General features: G+C 48.2%; 1 pseudogene; it reads right to left on the bottom strand.

Moving 5' to 3' along the window:
* The window catches only part of LOC105506800, a 74,834-nt pseudogene that overhangs the window by 11,162 nt on the left and 46,818 nt on the right, over positions 1 to 16,854 (bottom strand).

Raw genomic sequence — 16,854 nt, 5'->3', positions numbered from 1 at the left:
AGCACAGCGTATCAAAAACTCCAAGATGCAGCTAAGGCAGTGCTGAAAAGGAAATTTATCACTGTAAATGTCTACATTCAAAGAAAGAAGAAAAATCTCAAATCAAAAACCTAACCTTCCACCTTGAGAAACTAGAAAATGAACTAAACCCCAAAGTGAATAAAAGGGAGAAAATAATAAACATGAGAGTGGAAATGGGAAGTAAAAATACAGAGAAGGGAAAAAAACAAAGAGACAGTCAACAGAAACAAAAGTGGGTTTTTTCAAAATAATAACAAAACTGACAAGTCTTGCACCAAACTGACCAAGAAAAGAAAGACGGGACACAAATGATTCACATCAGAGACTGAGCACCATGGCTCACGCCTGTCATCCCAGCACTTTGTGAGGCCGAGGTGGAAGGATCACTGAGGCCAGCATTCAAGACCAGCCTGGGGGAACACGATGAGACCCCATCTCTAATAAAACTAAATAAATAAACAATGACAAACCCAAGTTTCTCAAATCAGAAATGAAAGAGGAAACATTATTGCCGACCTGAAAGAAATAAAAGGATTCCATGAAAACACTACGAACAATTGTACACCAACAAATCAGACCATCTAGACACAACAGCCAAACTCCCAGAAGGACACGAACTACCGAAAGTGACTCAAAAATGATCCCAAGTAAGCATGTGGGGTATGAACCCCACCCTCGGTCTCCTCGACCGTTCAGTGCAGGGTGGGGAGACAGGGAAGCATGATCTCTATTCCCTGGCCTGCATTCCAAGTCTGAATCCCCCAGCACCCTGGGGAGGGCCTCGTAGGAGGAGGTGTCACAGGATATTGTGCCAGGAGCCACCGGAGGCTGCAGTGGGGGCTGGGGCGCTGGGCTCCTGGAGGGTCTCCTTCCAGTCAGAGAATGTCCCTGGGGAAGAAGCCTGGGTATGAAACCCCACCCCTCCTTGGGCAGATGTGTGGGACCGGCGTCCCTTCACACGGTCCTTTCCAAAATCTCATCCCTCCTAGGGCCAGGACTGGGTGCCAGGCCAGTGCTGGGAAATGGGCAGTTTTGGCCACAGCCCCTGGGGCTCTGGTCCAGGCCACAGGAGGCACCTCTGAGTGGTCTCACTGTGCCATGACAAAGTGCTGCAAGGCAGAGGGGACTCAACAGTATCCCTTGTCTCAGCCATTTCCCTGGACTCAACTTCCTCATCTATTCTCTGTGGCCTAGATTTCGGACAGCCCTGCCCATCTACTGTCCGTTTACTGCTCAGTGTGCAGTGACTGTTCGACAGCACTCCATGGCTCCCCGGTGCTCTTGGGGAAAAGGCCAAGCCACAGGCTGAGGCCCCAGGCCCTGCTTAGCTCTCCAGAAGAGCTTCTCACCATCCAGCACCCAAACCACCCACTCCCAACTCCGCACCGCCCTGTGTGAGCCCTGCTCACTCATCCCCGCTCACACCCCACTTATCCCCGCTCACACCCCTGCTCACTCACCACCACTCACTCACCCCCGCTCACATCCCACTCGTCCCCGCTCACTCACCCCCACTTGCTCACCCCTGGGCCTTCACACAGGCTACACCGCCAGCGCCTCCCCCACCACCAGCCCCTCATCCACACCTATTACTTGACTAAATCCTCTCAACCCTCTGGTCCCAGACCAAAGAGGCTTCCCTAACCCAGGACCAAGTGCTGCCCCGCCATCACGCCACTCACCCTTTTGTGGCTTCTCTGGCCTGAAGCTCACGTTCCCACGCTCAGCACCTGCTTGCCGAGGACCCCACAAGCTCCATTTGTGGGTGGGGCCTGGCACACTCTGCACGAGCTGCTTTTGCATGAACTGCTCTGTGGCTTTGGGCAATCACTCGCCCCGTGTCCTCTGTGAAGTGGGATGACAGGTGCGCAGGGCTGCCGAGATACCAAGCAGATAACACGGGCACAAGAATTGGCGTTCAGGGCCTGGCTCATGGAGGGCCCCCAAGTCCGAGCTCAGCAGAGCCTGCCTTGATCCCAGGGTTATGGCCAGGGATTTCCAGCACGCAGGACTTTCCATGCTCAAGGCAGAATGGTCCCTGAGCAAACCGGAAAGAGCTGGCTGCCCCAGTAGGGCACAGAGGGCCTGGCCCTGCGTGGGAACCGCCTGTCTCCAGGGCGCTTGCCAACATCTGCTGCTGGCCATGACTCAGCACTTTCGATGGTGGAGAAACCACCACTTGTTTCCGAATCACAAACCCCAGGTGTGCCCTGACCCGGGTGGCTCCAGAAGGCGCACAGGAGGAACTAGGGCACACACTCTCCATGTGGTCCATCTCATGGCCACCAGAAGGGCCCACTCACAGTAGCCCTTGCACTGCTGGGCCGGGCCCTGGCGGGTGCAGAGGTGACCCAGCTGCAGGAGTACGTGGGTGAAGTTCCAGCCACACTCCAAACAGGGAAGCCTCGAGAACAGACACGCGGCCTCCAGAAGGTAGTGCTGGGCCAGCCTGCTGGCACCCACGTGCAGGCACAGGGTCCCGAAGTTGGCCAGCACCACTGCCTGGTTCCTCCACTGGCCCAGGTCCCAAACCACCCATAGGGCACTGTAGTAGCCCTCGGCTGCCTGCCTCGTCCGGCCCGTTCTCTTGAGAGCCACGGCCACCATGTTGGCAATCACGCCTTCCTGGTGCTCGCTGGCCACCACTGCATCCTGGACAGACTGCAGGATGTTCAAGGCCACCAGGCTCTGCCCATGAAGCACGTGCAGCCAGGCCAGGGCCACCAGGGTGTCCACGATGGCACAGACTCCGGCAACAGCATTGGCTTCCACTGCCTGCATCATGAAGGTGATGGCCGGGCCGTGGTAGCCATGGTGGCTGTATGGCTGGGCCAGGCTGTCGTGGAGAAGGCCATGGAGAGCCTGGCCTGTACCCGGGGTTAGGGAGGCCAGCGCTCGCCTGAGGTAGTGGGAAGTCTGGGTGGGGAAGCTGTGGGGCTGGAGGGCGTTCTGAAGCACCAGGTTCACGCTCCTCAGCGAGCCGGCCAGCGAGTCCTGTGTCCTCAATGAGGCCACCTTCACACAGCTCAGCACCAGGTGGGGCAGGAACTCGCAGCTGTAGATGTCAGCCAGGAGCAGGGAGCAGTCTGAGAGCCACGCAGCGTCTGGGGCTCCCGAGTCCCTGTGCAAAAGCAACAGCCGTTCTAGGAAGGGCAGGGCCTCCTCGGGCTGCTTGAGGTGCATGTGGTGCCTGGCCAGCAGGAAGCAGGCCCGGGCCTCACCTGCAGGCTCTGGCCATCCACCGCCTGCCACAGCGCCAGCTGCAGGAGCTCCCCGTCCGCCTCGGTGCTGCAGATGTGGCCGGGCATCCCCAGGAGCAGGGCCATGGCTTTGGGAACCACCTGTGTGCACTTCTCCCGGTTCTGCTTCCTGTAAATGCTGGCCAGGTTAGCGTACACAGCCACCACCAGGAACAGGTCCCTGAGGCTGCCCTCCAGGGCCCCCAGTGCTTCCTGAAAGTATACCCGGGCCTGGGACAGCTTGAGCCTCTTGCTGCACAGCTGCCCCAGGAGGAAGCAGAGTCTGGCCAGGGCCATGAGGAGGCCAGCTTTCTTGGCCACCCCTCGGGCCTGTGCCAGGCACCCAGTCATTTCCTCCTCATCGCTAAAGCTGAAGAACACGCTGCTCAGCCATGGCAGCGCCACATCATAGAGGCCATGGAAGCTGGCCTTGTACCCGGGGCATTCAGGAACAGCAGCAGTGAGCTCAGGGCCTCTGGGTCCTTCTAGTCGTCCCCAGCTTCCAAGCAGAAGGAGGGCTCCTCGGGGTCCTGCAAGCTCACGTTGCTAGATGCTGCACAGAGACCCCAGGACGCTGGCTCCTGGGGGCAGTCTGGGCAGGCCTTGCATTGTTCCAGAACATTCTTCACCTTCAGCAGGGTCTCCTGTGGCTCCAGGCCCAGGCAAGATGGAGGTATTTCTGCAAGTCACAAAAACACCTAGACAGATTAGAGTCCAGCAGTGAGTCCTTGGTCCACTGGGGACAGGGTCTCTGCATCCCCGCCCTCTGTGTCCCTGGCGCAGCTTGCCAGGAGCCCTTGAGAATTATGTGCAATGCAAACCCAGGGCCCGGAGCATGTAGGAACTCCAGCACTATGGGGACAGAGAGAACACGTAGGCCCATGGCCCGACTCTCCTACGAAATCACCCTCCTGTCCTGCTTTGTTGCCCACCTGACAGCATGGTTTGAGGAGACTATGTCAGCTCAGCGATCCCTCAGAGATGCCTTTCCCTTTAGAAAGAATCAAAGCCTTCAAGCTGGACCCATGTATATGCAGCACTACAACTACAAATGTAACTTCTGTCAGCATATTGGGCCCCCAGTGGGATACAGGAATCCATGAAATCCTCAACAGCCAATCAGAGCTAGTGATCAGCTCAAAAGCTGCTATGCAAAATTGGTAAAGCCACCGACGGCACAGGACAGGGGTGTTGTACGCAAGTACCCAGCTCCATGCAGGGAAATGGACCATCCCTGCAGGAAGGATGGGAAAGCTTCCAGGCCCGTGTGGCCACCTTCACCTTGGATGGTCTGAAAACCTGAAGCCCACAGTTCCTAAAGGGTTAACAAAGGCCAGACTGCTCCAGCAGCCCACTGGTGCCTGCTGGCTTTGGTGGATTCCTAGCCAAAGCCCCCTCCCAGAGGTGAGCAAACAAGCGCATTTCCTGTTGGAAAACCTGGGATGAAAGGAGGCATTACTGGGAAGGAAAAAACCTAGATTTAAACAGACTCTCTGTTTCAAGCTCACATGTAAAAAATATTTTCAATACAAACTGCCTCCTTATTCATCTGTAAAGCCTTGGAATTAAAATAAATAAATAAATATGATTTAGAGGCAAATGTCTGAGTTGACTAAACTAGATTAGCTAAGAAATCTCCCCCACCCGGCAGACGCACAGAGCCCCTCCCAGCCACTACCCTGGCCTCCGGGGCAGCTGGAGAGCCACATGCCTTTGCTCCAGTGATTTTGGCAGAGGGTGGAACCACCCCCTCCCCAAGGCAAACCTACAACAGCCTTCCCTTCCCCACTGGCTCCCCTCAGGAAGGATTAGATGCTTCAGAGACCTCAGTTGAGGCCCCTGCAACCTAAGGCTCTGAATTCTGCTACCCGCTGAGGGCAGTGTGGCCTCCCATCTCTGAGGCAGAGCACAGGGTGAACTGCAGCTTCTCTAGGTCATGAGAAAGGAACCTACAGCTGCATGTGGGCCCCACCTCGGTCGCGGGACCAGGCGGGGGTCAGCATGTTCAATGGAAGAAGTGTGGGACCCCATGGCCTCCAGTACCAGAGTAGACGGGAGGTTCAGGCCCATCTCAGGGGATGTCCCCCAAGTCCCCAGCCCACACCACAGAGGGGTGACAGCGGCATCCAGTGCCCACCATACTCAGCTCTGTCACCTACCCTGGCGTTACCCCAAGGCTCAGCTCATAACCAGAGAAAGCCTGAGCCATGGACAAAACCCACCTTGTTCCTGCAGCTGCTCGGTCTCAGCTTCCTCTACTGAGTCTGGCAAGGGAGAAAAGAGAAGCAACCAACACCCCCAGCCAGCACCTCTGGTCCCATGTCAGGTTGAGCTGGGTGTCGGTGTTGCAGGGTGAGAGCATTGCAGGGTGCAGGGGCTGAAAGTCATATCATCCTCTTCCCTCCTGGATCATGAGAATAACATCACTGGAGGGTGTACACTTTCTGGGATATTGGGAGCAAATCGTCTTCTGTGCCTTGGAATATTAAGGACAATATCACTGGGGGAGCGTGTACATCTTCTGCAATATTGGGAATAATATTATCCTCTCTCCCCCTGCCTATTAGGAAAGATATCACAGAGTGGGTGTTCACCTCCTGAGATATGGGGATTAATACCATCTTCTCCTCTTCCGGATATCAGGAAGAGTATCACACGGGGGTGTAGAGTGTCTGCAATACTGCAAGTAATATCAACCTCTCGGCCTTGGAATATTAAGAAGAATATCACAGGGTGGATGTCCACCCCCTGCCATATTGAGAGTAATATCAGCTTCTCCCCTCCATGGATATTAGGAACCCATTCATTCCATTCATTCATTCATTCATTCAACAAATACTGACTAACTATCTACGTGCCAGGCACTGATAATATAACAAGGAACATATATTTTTGTAGCTAGAGACAGAAAACCAAAAAGTATGTTAAAGAGTGATCAATGCTGGAGAGGAAAATACACCAGGAAACAGGAAAGAAGAATACTCCTAGCCAGCTTACACTGGGGTGACGCAGCGTTACAAAATGGAAACAGCGGCCAGGCGCGGTGGCTCACACCTGAAATCTCAGCTCTTTGGGAGACTGAGGCAGGCAGATTACCTGAGTTCAGGAGCTCAAGATCAGCCTGACCAATACGGCAAAACTCTGTCTCTACTAAAAACATAAAAATTAGCTGGACGTGGTGGCACACGCCTGTAATCCCTGTTATTCAGGAAGCTGAGGCACAAGAATCACTTGAACCTGGGAGGCGGAGGTTGGAGTGAGCCGAGGTCGCGCCACTGCACTCCAGCCTGGGTGACAGAGCAAGACTCTGTCTCAAAAAAAGTAATAATAAAAATAAAATGTAAACAGAGAATAAGATACCAAAAGAAAGAACATGAACGATTAATTGTAACACAAGCCTTTGTAAGTTGATACTTTCCTTCCTGGATCCTTGTCCCTTACAAATGGAAAAAAAGGGCGGGTGGGGGTAGCATCAAAATGATGTTTTAGGATGGCTTCAGGTTTCAGATGTCTGAGAGCCATACTCATGTACTTCAAGGAAAAAGCTCTAGCTCCATAAGCCATCTGGGTAACGGTTTGATGTCTTTTTTTTTTTTTTCCCCCAGAGAGTTTTTAAAATACAGGAAAACGTGTGTTTATTTGGCTGCTCTGTGCCCGCACACGAGCAAACTGTGCTAACAGGTTTTTCCATGTTTTGCTGAATTTGCCAGCTTGCCATAAACAGGCTTCCATGTCTTAATTGTCTATAAATAGCACAAACACAGAAAAATGCAAATTAAGACAAGCTGTCCCTTCAACTGCTGCTGCCATGACAGCGAGCGACAATTGGCCAAATCAATATGTGGAGACTGAAGCTGTCCGGCAGAGAGCACAGGTTCGACTGCTTTTCCCATAGCATTTAAAGAAATAAGCGGAAGCCGCTCTCCACAGAGGACAGACACGTCATTTGTTCTTTCAATAAATACTGCCAATGCCCGAAATACTTTCTCCATCACACTATCTATATGGAATTCAAGTTCCTTCCAATACCATGAGTAACGCCAGTGATAGACTGTGTTTAGCCATAATGACCCATTAGCATTCTTTTTCCTCTAAAATGTTGAAATAATAACATTGACTGCGCACTCACGAGGTGCCAGGCTCTGAGTTTGATCTCGTTTAGTTCTCAATGAAATCCTGTAAGATCAGTACCATATTCTCTCATTTTTCATAGATGAGGAAACTGAGGCATAGAAAAGCTAAGTAAATTGTCCATGGTCACAGGTTATTTAGGAACTTTTTTCCAAACTTTCAAAAGTTAACTACCGCCACTATTACAAATGGGTTTTTGTTTGTTTGGTTTTGTTTTTTTTGAGACAGGGTCTTGCCCTGACCAGGCTGGAGTGCAGTGGCGTGATGATGGTTCACTGCAGCCTGGACTACCCGGGCTAAAGTGAGTCTCTCACCTCAGCCTCGCCAGTAGCTGGGATTACAGGCATGAGCCACCACACCTGGCTAATTTTTTAATTTTTATTTTTTCTAGGGATGGGGTTTACCATGTTGCCCAGACTGGTTCCGAACTCTAGGCTCAAGAGATCCTCGCAAGTCGGCCTCCCAAAGTGCTGGGATTACAGGTGTAAGCCACTGTGCACAGCCCTACAAATGTGACTTGTACAAAGTCAGAGCAGTGAGCAGGAAGAGAACAGAGACTTCAGCGACTCTCCTGGCTGTTGCAACACCATATCCCTCCTCCATACCGTGATGTGTCTACACCCACCAAGCTCCTAGACGTTGAAGGCAGGCCAGCTCAGAGACGGAACAGCAGTAAAGAAAGAGAAGATGCAGACATGCGTGTTGATTTCAGCTCGAGTGTGCCTCTCTGCCCTGCAGCTGCACAGGCAGAAACCAGGGGCCGTGAGTCTGAGGCAGTGTGTTTGGTTCCTGGCAGGTCATCTTTTGGGAGACCATGCCATAAATTAGTGTTACCCTTCTCAAAAAGGAAGTGTGACTTTTATAGAAAAATCGATTCCATTTGGGAGAAAGGCCTAATAAAACCACAAAAGAATAATACATTCATACAACAACAAATTCAATTCCTCTGTCACAAACTGAAATCCCAAAGCCCTCTGGGCACACAGCTGCTTTTCTGAGCTGAAATTCAACTCCAGTTGAGAAACAGGTCAACTTTTCTAAAAAGATTTCTTTTTCACATGCCTTCAATAAAAATTCCTTTCCCTCACTTGTCATTTTCCAGATTGAATGGCTCTGCTGGCCTTCCTCTCATTTAGGCCATGAGCACTGACTGAATATCTGCTACGGCCAGGACTCCAAGGGAGGCACCCTAGGGAACACAGATGACTGCAGCACAGCGACACCCTCAAGGAGCACACACGGGGAAGGCAAGATGATACAATCGCAGCCTTCACACAGAAAAGAACTTGGCATCCATAGCCCGTCCCATTTCTAGAAAACAACGATGCTGAGTCAGTAACATTTACGGAACAGCCTGCAGTGTGGAGGCAGGCACGAGGGGGCTCCATGCGGGGAAGAGCACCTTCAGAAGGGGCATGCAAACAACGTGGAGGCAGGAGACGCCCCCACACACAAGGGCCAGCCTAGGGACCTGCAGAAATGCCCATGCATCTGGGAGGAGAAAGAGAGGACAAGATACTTAAATGCTCCAAAATGAATAGAAGCCTCCCAAGAACCTCCCCCGAAATGGGGCAGGGATTTACAAAAGACCAAACCGAGCATGCGCAGTTACCTGAGCATAGCATCACCAGAGCGAGCTATGGAGGAAGAAACAGGGTCACTAGAAGCCTGAGCCTCTATGCCCAGCTCTGCAACTCATTCACCCTATGACCTTGGTGACGGCTCTTAGCTTCTATGAGCCACAAGAGAATCAGGGGAAAACAGAAGATATAAAAACTGCTCTGCCTTTTTCACAGAACTGCTGAGGGAATAAAATCAGATAATGGATTTTAAAATTCTCTGTGAATTACGAAGCAAAATGCAAACGTATGAAATCATTCTTACCATTAATAACAGCACTGTAAAAGTAAGAGCAGAGTTAAGACCACAGCATTTTCCACACCCTTACTCCCGAGAGAAATAGTGAGTCCAGCCGATGTATTTGGGCAACCCCAGTATCTAGGCTTCGAGAGCCTCAAACAGCTCGTGAACTCTGACAGTATCACTCCAGCCCAGTGCTCATTAAGTTCTCCAAGACAGCCAACTGACATAAAATACTACAGCTTTTTCAGCTGGGCTTGAAGCCCTCCAAGCTCGCAGCACAGCTAAACAATGAAGAAGAGGTTTTCTGCCACTAGGCCCAAAAGCTGGCTTTTGTAGATTCCCATAGAAAGAACATTCAAGGCCAGGAGTGGCGGCTCATGCCTGTAATCCCAGCACTTTGGGAAGCCGATGCAGGAGGATCACCTGAGGTCAGAAGTTCAAAAACAGCCTGGTCAATATGGCGAAGCCCCATCTCTACTAAAAATACAAAAATTAGCCGGGCATGCTGGCAGGCACCTGTAATCCCAGCTACTCAGGAGGCTGAGGTGGGAAAATCATTTGAACTTAGGAGGCCGAGGTTGCAGTGAGCTGAGATCGTGCCACTGCACTCCAGCCTGGGCGACAAGAGCGAAACTCCATCTCAAAGAAAAAAAAAGAAAGAGCATTCTTTTTTGTTGATGTTAAATTTCCTGTGCTTAACACAGAGAAATCATACAACACTGAAATCCTGAAAAACATATCATAAAAAGCATTTAGTGACTGAAAAGACATTCAATATAACCTGTAACAGTGAGTTCCCCTCCTCTGTCCAGCCAGCTCCACTAACGCTGTGACCCTTAACAATGCTTTCACTAACACAGAGGAAAATTAAGAGGACCGCTTACCCCTCTCAGCTGACAGCTAAACCAGTGCTTCTCCCTGGGCTCACTAAAGATGACCTTTACCCAAAACCAGGCTGCAACGACCCTGTAGATGTTGACTAACAATTTCAAAATTCCCATATTCTTTGTCCACTCCTAAGGAGGATAAACTGAAGCCAGGTGTCTCCCAGTCAGAACTAACAGAAGCCTTAAACATCAGATGGCCCATCCCCTTCTTTGACAACCAGGGGATCTAAAGCTGAGCTTATGGAAGAAAACAGCCTGTTTAGTAACAAATGGAAAACCAAAGCCTAGTCACCTAACCTCTGGTCCAGAACTCCTGGGACAATCCACCACCCATACAGGATGAGTCTCCCTAACCAGAAACTCTGACATCCACAACATTTGGAGTGCCGACGTGATGCTCAATGGAATGTTCATTGGAGCAGCTCAGACTCTGGATTTTTGAATTCAGGATGCTCAACCAGCCAGTATAATACAAATATTCAAAAATCCAAAAATGTAAAAAATCTGAGACACTTCTGGTTCCAAGCAGTTTGGATGAGGGATATTCAACCTGCTCTTTTTTTTCCCTCTAATGAAGGAAATTAAAAACGAGGCCCGAGCAAAGTCATTCAATCCATACTAAAGTCATTCAATAGTTTAATTAGTACCCATTTAAAGTTAAGTGCTACCCACAGATATTTAAAAGGATGAACACATACATGCCTATAATCCCAGAACTTTGGAAGGCCAAGGTGGGAGGATCACCTGATGTCAGGAGTCCAATACCAGGCCGGCCAGCACAGTGAAACTCCATTTCTACTAAAAATGCAAAAATTAGCCGGGCATTGTGGCGCACACCTGTTATCCCAGCTACTTGGGAGGCTGAGGCATGAGAATTGCTTGAAACTGGGAGAAGCATGTTGCAGTGAGCTGAGATGACACCACTGTACTCCAGCCTGGACCACAGAGCAAGACTCGATCTCAAAAAAAAAAAAAGAAAAAAAAGAAAAGAAAATTAATTTAAATTGTGTTTTCAAATGGAGCCCATGTTCCCAGAACACAAGCCCTGCTCTATGCTCCAAGGGCACACAGGGTGCCCCTTTATCTTAATACTCACCAAATTCCATGGCAGCCATTGGCACATGTCTGTCCATCACACTAGACTTCCTGTGCAAGAGGCAGGGATCATATATTATTACCTTTCTGTCCCCAGTGTCTGGCCTAGAAGACACTCAGTAAATGATTACTGAACTAAGTCAGTTACTAAGACATGTTAAACTTGTATTAAGAAAATTGATTTAATAAGTTTGCCAATGCAGCATTCATACCACACAGCTGAAATCTCAACCCACGGATTTATCTTGTGTTCTGCTAGATTATCACCTATTCACATTCAGGAGGCACCTAGTATGTGCTAGGCATTACTAATTGCTGGGGACCTAGCATTGAGGAAACAATATTTCTTGTTCAAAGAGAAGTTCTAGTACAAAGAGGAACAGAAGGAAGAGGCTAGACTGATGAGAGAGCTAAGAAAAGGACAGGTTGCCATGGGAAGCACCTGGTCTTGTCTGGATGGTACATAGTTAGTGAAGTCTGAGTGCTTCATATAGCATAAGATCATCTCCTCCAAAGAAGCGAATGAAGCTTTGATTCCCCAGTACCAGAAGTCACCATAAAGGTGCGTACAGCCACAGGCTTAGTGTAGGAAGTGAAACCAAACAAACAAACAAAGCTCCAACTTCCAGAGGCAATGGTACAATTATGAAATCCTCTGGCTACGTCCAATTGAAATTCAACGTATCCAAGAGGCCAATATTTAAGTGATAAATTAACCCAACCACTTAAAACTAAAGTAGTCTTTGGTTCAAGGGGTAAGGGTATACTACCTTTACAAATTTATTAGCTCTAAATATTTACATTTAAATACGATGAAAATGGTGTAATAACTTTACTGAGTAGTTACTATGTGTTAGGCACCAAACTAAGCACTTTACACACACATTTGCACGATCCTGTGAGATGATAATGACCCTTTGTCATCCCATTTCATAGATGAAAGTCAGGTTGATATAAGCTTAAAAACTTGCCCCAAATGACACAGCTAGTTAGCAAAACCCAGGCATTCTGATTCCACAGGCCTTGCTTAAAGAAGTAATATTTATAAACTGTCCAGCACAGAGGTGATACAAACAAGAGTTCAATAAATGCCTAAAGGGTACTTCATACCCAAAATCGTTTCCCGCCAATCAAACTAGACTTACTATGGTTCTGCATAACCAACTGTCAAATTATTGTTCCATGAAGAAACGGTGGAATGGGTAGAGATCAGAATAGAGTGAATAACTGGTAAATAAACTTCATGGCAGTTAGTAACAGGATGTGGTATTTAGGCTATTTGCAGATTTGTTTGCATAACACTTTTTTTCACAGTTCTAAAGCACAAGAACCATTCTAAGCTGGTGAAAGCATAAGGCACATCTATGATCCCGGCCTCCAATTCACTGTGGAGCAGTGGATCTCAACCTTTACAGTATATCAGAACCACCTGGGGGTTTTTAACAGCACTATAACTGCCCAGGCTCCATTCCTGCAGATTCTATTTCAACTGGTCTGGAGTAAGCACGCATGCTTTTTTCACAGCCCCCCAGACGCAGCTAGGTTTGCAAACCACTGTCCAAGATGCTCTCACACTTGCGCTCAGTTCAACACACACTCACTGAGATTCTAAGTACTACGAATCAGGCTAAGATAACAAGTCAGGCTCCACTCCCTAATAATATTGGCAAAGAAACCAATATGAGAGATATATTCCAGTTCAAATTAAATAAATTGCCGGGTGAAAAAAATGCCCTGGCATAGTTTGCCATACAAAACAACTTCCTGTATCTTCCCGGTCAGTAGCCTAGAGACTGACTCTGAGCCATGAGAATTCAGAATCGGGGAAAATGCCAGTCTGAGGCATCTGCCACACTCCTAGCACAGCCCCAAAAGTGCCCAGCTACATTTCACATCCACTGTCCTAACAGGTGCCGAAATAGGGAAGAGCAGTGCAATACAGAAAACAGAGCCTGCTGGGCATCAAAAGCCTGGGGAATTCCAGTCCTAGCCCTGCTACCAATCCATCTGGTCACTTTTTCCATTCTTAAGAAATCAAAAGTGGAAGCAGAAAATTGAGCAATCAGCCTACCAAGTCGACTGGAGCAACAGCATACACTCATGGATTCTGCTCACAACAGCGGGGGTGACAGACCAAGAGGAGAATGGCAGAGCGTCCCTCTCTCCTCTGTCCACCCATGCCATGAGCACGTGAGTGCGTCCACATGCAGCGCCCAGTCTCCTGTTCCACTGATGCCAGCGTCCACTCACCACAAGCCTACTAAGTGCCACATGTGCTATGATGCTCCCTCATCTCATCACCATAGACATCCCTGCTGGAGGTGAGTATGTGACAGACGAAAATCACGGAGGCCTAGGGAGGTTGAGACCCGCATTCCCACTGCAGTGAGGGCCTGCTTGAGAGGGATCCCATGGCTCGGCCCTCCATGCCGCTCTCCTCAGTAATCACTCCCAGACCAGAGCAGCGAGGGGAGATTTTCTTCCTCTCACTATTTTCAGCCCCTTGGCTGACCCAGCATTCCCCAGAAAGCTATGAAGTCCTGGCAGCTCTGAGGCCACAAAGCCATAAACGCATGGGACACACAGCCCATCTGTCTCTAATGGGTCTGTTACTTGTCATGCTGGTCATTTCTAAGAGCAGATGGCTTAAGAAAGACATGACAAGTTACCAGGAAATGACCCCTCCACTCCTCCCTGGGGGAAAGCTGACTAGCGAGCAGTCAGGCCGGCTTTCTTCCCCCACTCCCTGCATTCCTGTCCCTAAGGAGCCACAGGCAGTCCCACCAAATATAGGCAGGAGACAGCTACCTCCTTCAGCTGGAGGCTGAAGCTGGAGGCGGGAAGAGTCCTCTCGGGCCTTTCTAACTGCATGAAAACCAAACTGAGAGCTGTACTGACCCGGGCCTCACCCATGTTGCAGGCATGTACAACACAGGTGCCCAGTGGTATCATCATGCAGAACTACGAATGTGCTTTCCATCGTTTTCATTCAATGATTCCAGAACCGCTATCCACACAGCTCCACTTCTCACACATATGACGTGCTTCACGGATTACTCAGCATTTTCACCACGCCCCTCATCCACTCCTTCCAGCAGCCTTGTGTGATCCCTTGAGTATGCTTCCTCATCTCCACTTCTTAAGAAATGGAGTTTCTGAGGTTATGAAACCAAAACTTTCTCTAGAACATCCAGCGAGTGTTAGAACCAGGATATGAAGGCTTCTGATTCTAGAACCAGTATTTGTACCACTATTCCACATGGGCCCCTCCAGGGATTCCTGCCTGATCTTAAAATGCAGACAGCAAATTCATCTCTCTACAGTCCTGGGGTTCCCTATAGACAAGAAGTAAAACTTCTAACAGAAAGCTTAGACTTATTTGGAAGGCTACCTGGGATATTTCTTTTAAGTTAGTTTGTTCATGTTTTGGAAAGATTGTTCCAATGGCAAAGCAGGGCATGAAGTGTACAAAGGATTCCATGATGAGACAGAGAAACAATTCGGTGGCTCTTACAACAGTTCAAATGAGGCATGAAGCACAACCAGAAAGGACAGAGGGAAAATGCATTGGAAAGAAATGCAAAATGAAGTCCACTCAGACCCAGGATGGAAAAAAGGGGAGTAAGCATGATGGTGGTTTCTAGTTTGAAAGACTGACGAACAAGGATGTCATTAACTACTGCAGAGTGGTATCTGGGGCCTGGGTGTACCAGTTTGTTTAACCATTCACCTGCTGAGCAGTCTCCGGGCTGTTTCCAGTTTCTAGCCTTTATAAATAATGCCGCTATGAACAGATACATAAAGGCTTGTGTGTGAACATGTCTTCATTTCTCTGGGATAACTGCCCGTGAATGTGAGTGCTGCATCCTATGGCAATTGCACATTTAGTTTTTTAAGAAACTGTCAAGCTGTTTTCCAGAATGGCTGTACCATCTTCCATTCCCACCAGCCAAGTGTGAGTGATCCCGTTCCCCGCATCCTCACCAGCATTGGTGTTGTTACTACTTTTTATTTTAGGCATTCTGATAGGTGTATACTAACGTGGCTTTAGTGTGCATTTTTCTGATGGCTCATGATGTTGAACATCTTTTCATGCACTTATATGTTATCTGAAATGTCTCTTCAGGTCGTTTATTCATTTTCAAAGTAGATGGTTTGGTTTCACTGCTGAATTTTCATGGTTCTTTATATATTATAGATATGAGTCCTTTATCAGACATGTGGTTTGCAAATAGTTTCTCCCAGTCTCTAGCTCCTCTTTTCACCTTTATTTTGTATTTTACATTTTAGTCCATGATCCATTTTGACTTAATTTCTGTACGAGGTATGAGGTTTAGATCAGAGTTCAGGTTTTTTTCCCATGAATAATCAGGTAGCCAGTAACTTTTTTTAAGAGACAAGGTCTCACTCTGTCACCCAGTCTGGAATGCAATGACAAGATCAGAGCTCACTGCAGCCTCGACTCCTTGGCTCAAGTTATCCTCCTGCCTCAGCCTCCTGGAGTAGCTGAGACCACAGGCAGGTGCCACCATGCCCAGTTATTTTTTTTAGTTTTTGTAGAGACAGAGTCTTGTGCCATGTTACCCAGGCTGGTGTGGAACTCCTAGGCTAAAGACATCATCCCCCTTAAATGGGGCCAGGCACTGGCACATGACTGTAATCACAACACTTTAGGAGGATGAAGCAGGAGAATCACTTGAACCCAGGAATTCCAGACCAGCCTGAGCAACAGAGGGACACCCTGTCTCTGCAAAAAAATTTTAAACATTAGCTGGGCATGGTGTTGTACACCTGTGGTCCCAGCTACTTGGGAGGCTGAGGTGGGAGGATCTCTCGAGCCTATGAGGCTGAGGCTGCAGTGAGCCATGATCGCACCACTACACTCCAGCCTGGAAGAAAGTGAGACCCTGTCTCCAAAAAAAAAAAAAAAGAAAGAAAAAGAAAAATGCTAGAGCATCACCCATATTAAAGACAGGTATTGTCTTTTTGAAAATTTAATTACAGTTATATAATGGACATGTAAAATGTCCAGTATGAAAGTTTGAAAAACACGTAACTCTAAGTATTCTTACCTTAAAATTCTGATTCCTACCTAAGATATCACATACTGTTTACATAAGTGTCACAATGCCTGGACAACAACTAAAAATGTGTACGAGGGAGAAAAATGAGCACGTATGCCTATCAATTAAGGTATATTTCCCCCTTATTACATAAAAAAGTCATCACTGCAAACCCCTGTGACCATATCTAAAGCAAGCCTACAGTTTTACTTCTCTATAATATAAAATGCAAGGCTAAAATTCAAATACTACACATTTTCTGAAGCCAAGGGTAGTTTACTTAAAGTAAATGCCTAGGGTCTATATCAAAAATATGAAAAAGCTAGCTACTTCATAGCCATTCCAATCTAAGTTCAGCTTTTTCTTTTTTAATTGACACATAATTGTGTACTGTACATATATATGGAGTACACATAGTGATGTCATAATATATGTAATGTATGTGATCAGCATAATTAGCATATCCACCATCTCAAGCATTTATCGTTTCTTTGTGTTGGTAACGTTCAATACCTTCCTCCAATTATCTGGAACTATCTTTTTTTTTTTTTTTTT

This window comes from Colobus angolensis, unplaced genomic scaffold, assembly GCF_000951035.1.
Source record: "Colobus angolensis palliatus isolate OR3802 unplaced genomic scaffold, Cang.pa_1.0 Scaffold14, whole genome shotgun sequence".
NCBI lineage: Eukaryota > Metazoa > Chordata > Mammalia > Primates > Cercopithecidae > Colobus > Colobus angolensis.
Note: the sequence above shows the minus strand (reverse complement) of the source record. Positions and strands in the feature narration are given on the sequence as shown.